General features: G+C 41.6%; 1 protein-coding gene across 2 annotated transcripts in view; it reads left to right on the top strand.

The window, feature by feature from the left end:
• Window positions 1–12,255, top strand: part of KIF21B (kinesin family member 21B) — a 513,509-nt gene that overhangs the window by 20,844 nt on the left and 480,410 nt on the right. The window lies entirely within an intron of this gene.

Genomic DNA, 12,255 nt, shown 5'->3' with positions numbered 1-12,255 from the left:
GAATATGTTGATTGCAATCTCAGATCCTTCCTTGAAATTCTACCCTCTTTTGTAAAAGATTCATTAGATGTTTTGAAAAAACTTGAAGGCCTCTCTATTCTTGAAAACACTTTGCTAGTGGCAATTGATGTGGAAGGATTATACACTTCGATTCCACATGATAGAGGAGTGGAAATATGTAGATATTTTCTTGAGCAGAAGGGTCACAAATATAATGAACATACACAATTTGTGGTTTCCTTTTTGAATTTCTTACTGAGACATAATTATTTTATGTTCAACCAGAAAATCTATGAACAAATCCTAGGTATGGCCATGGGCACTTGTTGTGCGCCAACTTATGCATGTCTGTACCTATGCTTTTGGGAAAAGGAAGTAATTTGGGATGGCATGTATAAAGATCATATAGGACTATGGATATGTTTCATAGATGACGTGTTACTGCTCTGGGAAGGGACAGAAGATAAATTAAAAGACTTTATGAAGTCTTTAAATATTAATAACTATAATCTAAAATTTACCTTTACTTGTAGCAAAAATGAAATTAGTTTTTTGGATTTAACTATAAGAAATGAAAATCAGTCTATTATTACTGCCACCCATAGAAAACAAACAGCAGGGAACACCCTGCTACGCGCTGATAGTCATCACCCTGAGCATTTACTTCACAATATACCACATGGTCAATACCTTAGACATAGACGTAATTGTACGAAACTAGAAACCTTCAAAATGGAGGTGAGGGATATAAAACAAAGATTCAAAGAACGTGGCTATTCACAAGATTGCCTGAAAAGGGCGTACAGTAAAACAAGATACTTGGATAGACAGGAAATCTTCTATAAGCCTAAAGAAAATGGGACAGATGATACAGTAAGGTTTATAAGCACTTATAATGATTCCTGGGCAAAAATAAGATCCATTCTTGTTAGACATTGGCATGTCCTAACCTTGGATTCCTCAATAGCTAAATGTGTTGGTAATGTACCACAAATGACAGCTAGAAAAGCACCAAATCTTAAAGACAAACTAGTCAAAAGCCACTTTGTTTTGAATAAAGATAGTAATTGGCTATCTCAATATAAAAAATCTGATGGTAATTTTCGATGTACAAAATGCTCAGTTTGCAGAAACATGATAACGGGAAACAAATTTATTGATAAATCTGGTAAACAATGGCACACTCAGGGACATATAAATTGTCTTAGTGAAGGAGTCGTGTATTTAGTCTACTGTAGCTGCCCTTGTTATTACGTAGGAAAAACCTACAGAGAGCTAAAGGAAAGAATTAAAGAACACAAACGAGATATTAAAAATAAATTAATAGATACTAGTAGTGTAGCAAGACATTTCTTTCTTAAACATAATAGTAACAAACATGAACTTAAATTTAGGGGTCTTCAGAAAATTGATCTTCAAGAAAGAGGAGGAAATTTTTAATTTAAAAACACTTGCACCACTAGGAATGAATGAAGAGATAAACTATGCATGTTTCTTTTACAAAGATATGACGAGTCCACGGATTTCATCCTTACTTGTGGGATAATAACCTCCTGCTAACAGGAAGTGGCAAAGAGCACCACAGCAGAGCTGTATATATAGCCCCTCCCATCCCCTCCACCCCCAGTCATTCTCTTTGCCTGTGTTATACTAGGAAGACATGGTAAAGTGAGGTGTTAGTTTTAGTTTCTTCAATCAAGAAGTTTTTTTATTTTAAATGGTACTGGTGCGTACTATTTTCCTCAGGGGGATATGGAAGAAGATTTCTGCCCTGAGGTTGATGATCTTAGCAGTTGTAACTAAGATCCATGGTGGTTCCCACAAGACTTCTGAAGGTAACCATGAGACATCTTCAGTGTGGAGACCGGTTTCATGCTACAAGCAGCATTAAGGTATGTGCAGCGTTTTTATTCTGAGGAGACTTGGTGTATCAGAACTGGCTGGCATTATTTCCCTGTATGGGAATAGGGTAAGCAGTAATCCTATTTTATAAGAGGGGTATTACTGGAGTCCCTATATTATATTTATCATTGGTTGACTTTATTTGGGTTATGTGACATGGGAGACTATTAAAAAACGATGTATTACGTTTTTTATTCTTGGCATTTAAACTTATTTGTTTTTTGGTTTGAGGGGTTGTATTCTGTGTTGTGCATTAACTTTGGTGCAAAACCGCATTCCCATGTTTGGGCCTACTCCGGCATCGACCTTAAGGGGCGGGGCTTATTTTCACGCGCTCAGATGCGCACTTCCTTCAGGCTCAGCAGCAGCAAACAGTAACTCCGGTGGCTCCTGGACTGTATAGCTGGTCTGAAGGGTTGGAAACTTGTTTCGAAGTACCCTGGGGGCAGGTAGGCGCCACAGCAGAGCTGTGGCAAGGTGTAGAGGGTATTTTTGTTTATATTTTGACTAGTTGTTAAATATAAGTACTTTAAAGCTTTATTTCTGCCCTTGCTTTTGGGTGCAGTAATTTTTGGATTAACCAACGATCTTAGTTAAATTTGGAGATAATTTAACATTAATTGAGCTTTTTGGAAAAATTGTTCACTTTTTCTTTTCTTAAAGGCACAGTACATGTTTTTTCAAATGTTTATTTTTTGCAATAAATAAGTGTTTAAATGACTTTTGTGGTATTACTAGTCTGTTCAACATGTCTGACATTGAGGATTCTCATTGTTCTATGTGTTTAGAAGCTTTTGTGCAACCCCCTCTAACATTGTGTAACTCTTGTACTGAAAGGGCCTTACAATGTAAAAAACATATTTTAAATAAAGAAAGTGTGCCTAAGGATGATTCTCAGTCTGAAGAGAATCAGGATATGCCATCCAATTCTCCCCAAGTGTCACAACCTTTAACGCCCACACAAGCGATGCCAAGTACTTCTAGTGCGTCTAATTCTTTTACTCTGCAGGAGATGGCTGCAGTTATGTCAACTACCCTTACAGAGGTATTATCTAATTTACCAGTGTTGCAGGGGTCAGGTATTAATGTAGTAGGTCAGGTATTAATGTAAATACTGAATCCTCTGATGCTTTATTAGCTATTTCCGATGTTCCCTCACAGTGCTCTGAATTGGGGATCAGGGAATTACTGTCTGAAGGTGAAATTTCTGATTCAGGGAATGTATTACCTCAGACAGATTTGGATGTTATGTCATTTAAATTTAAGCTTGAACACCTCCGCCTGTTACTTAGGGAGGTTTTCGCGACTGGATGATTGTGACCCTATTGTGATTCCTCCAGAGAAATTGTGTAAATTGTGTAAAATGGATAAATATTTGGAAGTACCTACTTACACTGATGTTTTTCCGGTTCCTAAGAGAATTTCGGAAATTATTAGAAAGGAATGGGATAGACCAGGTATACCGTTTTCTCCCCCTCCTAATTTTAAGAAAATGTTTCCCATATCAGATACCATTCGGGACTCAAAAGTAGAGGGTCCCTAAAGTAGAGGGAGCTATATCTACCCTAGCTAAGCGTACTACTATACCCATTGAGGATAGTTGTGCTTTCAAGGACCCTATGGATAAGAAATTAGAGGGTCTACTAAAGAAAATGTTTGTTAATCAGGGGTTTCTTTTACAACCTACGGCTTGCATTGTTCCAGTAACTACTGTAGCAGCTTTTTGGTTTGAGGCTCTAGAAGAGTCTCTTAAGGTTGAGACTCCATTAGATGACATCTTAGATAGAATTAAGGCTCTCAAGCTAGCTAATTCTTTTATTACTGATACCGCTTTTCATATTGCTAAATTAGTGGCAAAAAAGATTTGCTATTTTAGCACGTAGAGCATTATGGCTCAAATCTTGGTCTGCTGAAGTGTCATCAAAACATAAGCTTTTAGCTATTCCCTTTAAAGGTAAGACCCTTTTCGGGCCAGAATTGAAGGAAATCATTTCTGATATTACAGGAGGTTAAGGCCATGCCCTACCTCAGGATAAGTCGGTTAAAATGAGGGGTAAACAGAATAATTTTCGTTCCTTTCAGAACTTTAAAGGAGGACCCCCCGCTTCTTCTTCTTCCACAAAGCAGGAAGGGAATTTTTCCCAATCTAAGTCAGTCTGGAGACCCAATCAGAATTGGAATAAGGGTAAACAATCCAAAATGCCCACTGCTGCTCCTAAGACAGCATGAAGGGGTGGCCCCCGATCCGGGACTGGATCTAGTAGGGGCAGACTCTCTTTCTTTGCTCAGGCTTGGGCAAGAGATGTTCAGGATTCCTGGGCACTAGAAATAGTGACCCACGGTTATCAATTGGAATTCAAGGATTTTCTCCCATGAGGGAGATTTCATCTTTCAAAATTATCTGCAAACCAGATAAAAAGAGAGGCGTTCTTACGCTGTGTAAAAGACCTTTCTACTATGGGAGTATTTTTTCCAGTTCCAAAATTGGAACAGGGACAGGGGTTTTACTCAAACCTATTTGTGGTTCCCAAAAAAGAGGGAACATTCAGACCCATCTTAGACCTCAAGTGTCTAAACAAATTTCTAAGAGTTCCATCATTCAAGATGGAGACAATTCAAACAATTTTACCAATGATCCAGGAGGGTCAATATATGACTACCGTGGATTTGAAGGATGCTTACCTTCATATTCCAATCCACAAAGATCATCATCGGTTTCTAAGGTTTGCCTTCTTGGACAAACATTATCAGTTCGTGGCTCTTCCCTTCGGGTTGGCCACAGCACCCAGAATCTTCACAAAGGTTCTAGTGTCTCTTTTGGCGGTTCTCAGACTGCGAGGAATAGCGGTGGCGCCTTATCTGGACGACATTCTTATTCAGGCGTCAACATATCATCTGACAAAATCTCACACGGACACAGTGTTGTCTTTTCTGAGAACTCACGGCTGGAAGGTGAACATAGAGAAGAGTTCACTTGTCCCACAGACAAGGGTTCCCTTCTTGGGAACTCTGATAGACTCAGTAGCCATGAAAATATTTCTGACGGAGGTCAGAAAATCAAAAATTCTAAATACTTGCCGAGCACTTCAGTCCATTCCTCGGCCATCAGTGGCTCAGTGTATGGAGGTAATTGGATTAATGGTAGCGGCAATGGACATTGTTCCGTTTGCTCGCTTTCATCTCAGACCACTGCAACTGTGCATGCTCGGACAGTGGAATGGGGATTATGCGGATTTATCTCCTCAGATAAATCTGGATCAAGAGACCAGAAACTCTCTTCTTTAGTGGTTGTCGCCAGATCATCTGTCCCAATGGACTTGTTTCCGCAGACCCTCATGGGTGATAGTGACAACAGATGCCAGCCTTCTGGGCTGGGGTGCAGTTTGGAACTCCCTGAAGGCTCAGGGTGTTTGGACTCAAGTGGAGTCTTTACTTCCAATCAATATTCTGGAACTGAGAGCAATTTTCAATGCGCTTCAGGCATGGCCTCAGTTGGCTTTGGCCAAATTCATCAGATTCCAGTCAGACAACATCACGACTGTGGCATATATCAATCATCAGGGGGGAACAAGGAGTTCCTTAGCAATGATAGAAGTATCCAAGATAATCAGTTGGGTGGAAGCCCACTATTGCCATCTGTCAGCAATCTACATCCCAGGAGTAGAGAACTGGGAAGCAGATTTTCTAAGTCGACAGACTTTTCATCCGGGGGAGTGGGAACTTCACCCGGAGGTATTTGCCTCATTGATTCTCAGATGGGGAAGACCGGAATTGGATTTGATGGCATCTCGACAGAATGCCAAGCTTCCAAGATATGGATCCCAGTCAAGGGATCCCCAGGCCGAACTGATAGATGCTTTGGCAGTGCCTTGGTTGTTCAGCCTAGCTTTCGTGTTTCCACCGTTTCCTCTCCTCCAACGTGTGATTGCTCGAATCAAACAGGAGAGAGCTTCAGTGATCCTGATAGCTCCTGCGTGGCCACGCAGGACTTGGTATGCGGATCTAGTGGACATGTCCTCTCTGCCACCGGGGAAACTTCCATTGAGACAGGACCTTCTCATTCAAGGTCCATTCCAACATTCAAATCTAATTGCTCTGCAGCTGACTGCGTGGAGATTGAACGCTTGATTTTATCGAAGCGAGGATTCTCTGACTCAGTTATCAATACTTTGATACAGGCTAGAAAGCCTGTCACTAGAAGAATCTATCATAAGATATGGCGTAAATATCTTTATTGGTGTGGATCCAAGGGTTACTAATGGAGTAAAATTAGGATTCCTAGGATTCTCTTCTTTCTCCAAGAAGGATTGGAGAAAGGGTTATCAGCGAGTTCCTTAAAGGGACAAATTTCAGCTTTGTCAATTCTGTTTCACAAACGTTTGGCAAATGTGCCAGATGTTCAGTCTTTTTGTCAGGCTCTATCTAGAATTAAGCCTGTATTTAGACCAATTACTCCTCCCTGGAGTTTGAATTTAGTTCTTTGAGTTCTTCAAGGGGTTCCGTTTGAACCCATGCATTCCATGGATATCAAATTGTTATCCTGGAAAGTTCTGTTTTTAGTTGCTATTTCTTCTGCTAGAAGAGTTTCTGAGCTTTCAGCACTTCAGTGTGATTCCCCTTATCTTATTTTTCATTCTGATAAGGTGGTGTTACGTATCAAACCTGGATTCCTTCCTAAGGTTGTTTCAAATAAGAATATTAATCAGGAAATTGTTGTTCCTTCCTTGTGTCCTAACCCTTCTTCTAAGAAGGAGCGTATGTTGCTTAATTTGGATGTGGTCCGTGCCTTAAAGTTTTACTTACAGGCAACTAAGGATTTCCGTCAATCATCTTCATTATTCATTGTCTATTCTGGAAAGCGTAGGGGTCATAAAGCTACGGCTACCTCTCTTTCTTTTTGGCTGAGAAGTATCATCCGCCTGGCATATGAGACTGCTGGACAGCAGCCTCCTGAAAGAATTACGGCTCATTCTACTAGGGCTGTGGCTTCCACATGGGCTTTTAAGAACGATGCATCTGTTGAACAGATTTGTAAGGCTGCAACTTGGTCGTCTCTTCACACTTTTTCCAAATTTTACAAATTTGATACTTTTGCTTCTTCTGAGGCTATTTTTGGGAGAAAGGTTCTTCAAGCAGTGGTTCCTTCTGTTTAGGTTCCTGTCTTGTCCCTCCCTTTTCATCCGTTTCCTATTGCTTTGGTATTGGTTTCCCACAAGTAAGGATGAAATCCGTGGACTCGTCATATCTTTGTAAAAGAAAAGTAAATTTATGCTTACCTGATAAATTATTTTCTTATATGATATGACGAGTCCACGGCCCACCCTGTTCTTTTTAAGACAGTTTTTCTTTATATTTTTTTGTAAACTTCAGTCACCTCTGCACCTTTTAGCCTTTCCTTTTCTCTTCCTATACCTTCGGCCAAATGACTGAGGGGGGAGGGGATGAGAGGGGCTATATATACAGCTCTGCTGTGGTGCTCTTTGCCACTTCCTGTTAGCAGGAGGTTAATATCCCACAAGTAAGGATGAAATCCGTGGACTCATCATATCATAAAAGAAATTAATTTATCAGGTAAGCATAAATTTACTTTTTCTGCGTGAATGAACTATCTGAGTGTAGTCTAACAGAAATGTAAAATCCTCTTTGAGTATAATCAATGATGGTGGAGATTATGAGAAGTGGAGTAACACGTGTCAAGTGGTTCTTTACATTAAAAACAGTTTATGTCAATAAATTGACAAGTATTAATTCATTATTATTAAATTTTAACAAAACAGGTTTTCAAAAAAACTGCCTATCTATTATGATTAATACAACAGAGACAGTATATATGATCTTTAGGATCGTAATAATATTCCTAAGTTTTCTTAGTGATTGCAGTATTATTGCCTGCTAAAAATCATTCACAATGCGACAAGGGGGAGCGAATTAAATAACATAGTATTATCAATGTAAAATCTGAAAGTATTTCAATTATTGAACATAATGTAATATAGTATTTCTTTTACAAGATATGACGAGTCCACAGATTTCATCCTTACTTATGGGATTACGCCTCCTGGTCAGCAGGAGGAGGCAAAGAGCACCACAGCAGAGCTGTATATAATAGCTCCTCCCTTCCCTCCCACTCCAGTCATTCTCTTTGCTTGTGTTAGTGATAGGAAGAGGTAAAGTGAGGTGTTAGTTTAGATTCTTCAATCAAGAGTTTTTTATTTTTAAATGGTGCCAAAGTGTGCTATTTTTCTGCCGGGCAGTTTCTGGATCCAATTATGCTTGGGAACTTGTGGGATTTTAGTCTCACTGCACCTCCCTTGTTGGTACTGCCTGGAATTTGCCTAAGCCCTTTCACGATTCACAGGACCTCAGGAGGAAGAGTGGACCTCTTGACACTGTGGGTATTTCATGCGGTTTCCTCAGCATGAAGGTAAGTGCAGTCTTTTTTATTCTGGGGCTTGGAAGCAGATACTCAGAACAGACTGTGCTTTTATCACTGCGGTTTATGGGCCTTGGTAAGGGTATCCATATGCATATATGTGGATGTCATGTGTTAATAAAGTGGACAACATACACATTATTATTTCCCCCAGACAGTCCGGTTTTCAAAATTTAGCCATGAGCGCTGGGTGGTGTGATATAGTGCTCAAATGAGTATGGAGCGGGCATAACTTGTTTATTTTTGGGCTGACGCTGGGGAATAGACTGTTAGGCGAGATGTCAGTGTTTTTTTTACTTAAGTATTTCGGTACTAGTGTTAAAAACAATATTTTTCTTTCCCGGGCTCTACGTACTTGCTTCCGCCCATGAAGGGCGGGACTTGAGTTTCGCGCGTTCATCATGCAGTTGTTAAAGAATTCCGGTGTATGAGTGCTGTGATCAGTGAATGCGTGCTGCTCCTAAGTCCGCTTATCTCCCTATTCATAAGCAGTCTTAGGCACGCTAGTAGGAAACTAACGGTGGTCAGACGAAGGCAGGTAGGAGCCACAGCGGAGCTGTGGTGGGGTGACTGTGGGCTAGGTGTGCTTCTAAAAGGGGGCCCCATGTGAGTTGTGCGAATTATTCATTGATCGCACCTGATTGCTAAATTATTTTAAATGCTTAATTTCTTTTTGCGCATAATTATAAGCGTTGGCAAAATTCAAAGACACAGTACATTATAATTACTACATTTTCTGTTACCAGTAGACTGATCACATTGGTACTTTGCATCTGTTACAATGGAGGACATTGAGCAAAATACATGTCCTATGTGTTTAGATGCCATTGTGGAACCACCTGTCACACTTTGTGATACTTGTTTTGAAAGAGCCTTACAATGTAAAGAAAAAATATTTTTTACACAGATTTAGGGTATGTTGCAACTTTCTCCCCTAGCGTCACAGACTTTAACGCCCGCTCAAGCAACGCCATGTTCTTCATCGGCGTCTGCTTCTTTCACCTTGCAGGATATGGCTGCAGTTATGTCATCTACTCTCACAGAAGTGTTATCTAAGTTGCCAGTGTTATAAGGCAAACGCAGCAGGACAGAAACCCATATGGTGCCTGCTACTTCTGATGCTTTGATGGCTATCTCTGATGTACCCTCCCAGGGTTCTGAATTGGGGGGTAGGGAGATTCTCTCTGAGGGGGAACTGTCTGACTCAGCGAGTGCATTGCCTCACACAGATTCGAATGTCACGTCCTTTAGATTTAAACTTGAACATCTCCGCCTGTTGCTGCGGGAGGTCTTGTTGACTCTGGACGACTGTGACTATTGTGGTACTTCCAGAGAAATTGTGTAAGATGGTCAAATACTTAGAAATTCCTTCTTACTCTGATGTTTTTCCGGTTCCTAAGAGAATGATGGAAATTGTTACGAGGGAATGGGAAAGACCAGGTATACCTTTTTCACCTTCCCCTATTTTTAAGAAGATGTACCCTATAGCTGACACCATTCGGGACTCCTGGCAGACGATCCCTAAGGCGGAGGGTGCTATTTCTACCCTGGCTAAACGTATGACTATCCCTATTGAGGACAGTTGTCCTTTTAAAGAACCTATCAATAAAAAGTTAGAGGGTCTTCTAAAGAAGCTTTTTGTTCACCAGGGTTATTTATTACAACCGACGGCCTGTATTGTACCAGTCACAACTGCAGCCGCCTTTTGGTTTGAGGCCTTGGAGGAGTCTCTTAAAACTGAGACTTCTTTAGAGGAAATAATGGACAGAATTAAGGCCCTTAAGCTGGCTAATTCTTTCGTCACAGATACCGCATTTCAGATCGCCAAATTGGCAGCTAAGATTGCTGGATTTTCCATTTTGGCTCGTAGAGCCTTATGGTTAAAGTCTTGGTCTGCGGATGTGTCCTCTAAATCCAAGCTTTTGGCTATTCCCTTTAAGGGAAAGACACTATTCGGTCCTGATCTGAAAGAAATCATTTAGGATATTACGGGAGGTAAGGGTCATCTACTCCCTCAGGACAAGACATCTAAGCAAAGGAGATGACAGAGTAATTTTCATTCCTTTCGTAATTTCAAGGGAGTCCCCCCTTCCTCTGCTGCTAAGCAGGACAGGAACTTTTCTCAGGCCAAAGCCATCTGGAGACCTAACCAGGCTTGGAACAAGGGTAAACAATCCAAGAAGCCCAAGACAGCATGAAGGGACGGCCCCCGATCCGGGGCCGGATCTAGTTGGGGGCAGACTCTCTCTCTTTGTCCAGGCTTGGATAAGAGATGTTCAGGATCCCTGGACACTGGAGATCGTGTCTCAGGGATATCAGCTGGAGTTCAAAAATTCCTTCCCAAGGGGAAGGTTTCTTCTTTCACGGTTGTCTGTAGACCAGATAAAAAGAGAGGTGTTCTTACGTTGTGTAAAAGACCTCTCCACTATGGGAGTAATTTGTCCCGTCCCAATACAGGAACAGGGGCAGGGGTTTTACTCAAAACTTTTCGTGGTTCCCAAAAAAGAGGGAACGTTCCGACCCATTTTAGACCTCAAAAGTCTAAACAAGTTTCTCAGAGTTCCATTCTTCAAGATGGAGACTATTCGGACAATTCTTCCATTGATCCAGGAGGGTCAATATATGACTACCGTGGACTTAAAGGATGCATATCTTCATATTCCTATCCACAGAGATCATCACCAGGGCAGTTCCTAAGGTTTGCCTTCCTGGACAAACATTTTCAGTTCGTGGCTCTTCCCTTCGGGCTGGCCATGGCACCCAGGATCTTCACAAAGGTTCTAGGGTCTTTGCTAGCGGTTTTCAGACCGCGGGCATTGCAGTGGCACCTTATCTGGATGATATTCTAATACAGGTGTTGTCTTACTAACGGACAAAGTCTCATACCGACATGGTTCTGTCCTTTCTAAGGACTCCTGGGTGGAAGGTGAATCTGGAAAAGAGTTCACTAATTCCACAGACAAGGGTCCCCTTCCTGGGAACTCTAATAGATTCTGTATCCATGAATATTTTCTTGACGGAAGTCAGAAGGTTATAGATTCTGAATACATGCCGAACCCTTCAGTCCAATCCTCGGCCATCAGTGGCTCAGTACATGGAGGTAATTGGATTGATGGTGGCGGCAATGGACATCATTTTGTTTGCTCATTTTCATCTCAGACCTCTACAACTGAGCATGCTCAGACAGTGGAATGGAGATTATGCAGATTTGTCTCCCCAGATAGATCTGGATCAGGAGACAAGGGACTCTTCTTTGGTGGTTGTCGCCGGATCATCTGTCCCAAGGGACGTGCTTCCGCAGACCTTCATGGGTGATAGTGATAACGGACGCCAGTCTACTAGGATGGGGTGCAGTCTGGAATTCCATGAAAGCTCAGGGTATGTGGACTCGGTCGGAGTCTCTACTTCCAATCAATATTCTGGAATTGAGAGCAATATTTCATGCGCCTCAGGCTTGGCCTCGGTTTCGGCAAAATTCATCCGATTTCAGTCGGACAACATCACGACTGTGGCTTACATCAATCATCAGGGAGGAACAAGGAGTTCCTTAGCGATGACAGAAGTATCCAAGATAATTTGGTGGGCTGAGGCTTACTCTTGTTATCTGTCAGCAATATACATCCCAGGAGTGGACAACTGGGAGGCAGATTATTTGAGCAGACAGAAGTTTCATCCGGGGAAATGGGAACTCCATCTGGAGGTCTTTGCCACCCTGATTCTCAGGTGGGGCAGACCGGAATTGGATCTGATGGCGTCTCGTTAGAATGCCAAGCTCCCGAGATACGGATCCAGGTCAAGGGATCCTCAGGCCGAACTGATAGATGCCCTGGCAGTGCCTTGGTCGTTCATCCTAGCTTATGTGTTTCCACCGTTTGCTCTCCTTCCCTGAGTGATTGCACGGATCAAACAGGAGAGGGCTT

Source organism: Bombina bombina, chromosome 3, assembly GCF_027579735.1.
Source record: "Bombina bombina isolate aBomBom1 chromosome 3, aBomBom1.pri, whole genome shotgun sequence".
Lineage (NCBI taxonomy): Eukaryota > Metazoa > Chordata > Amphibia > Anura > Bombinatoridae > Bombina > Bombina bombina.
Note: the sequence above shows the minus strand (reverse complement) of the source record. Positions and strands in the feature narration are given on the sequence as shown.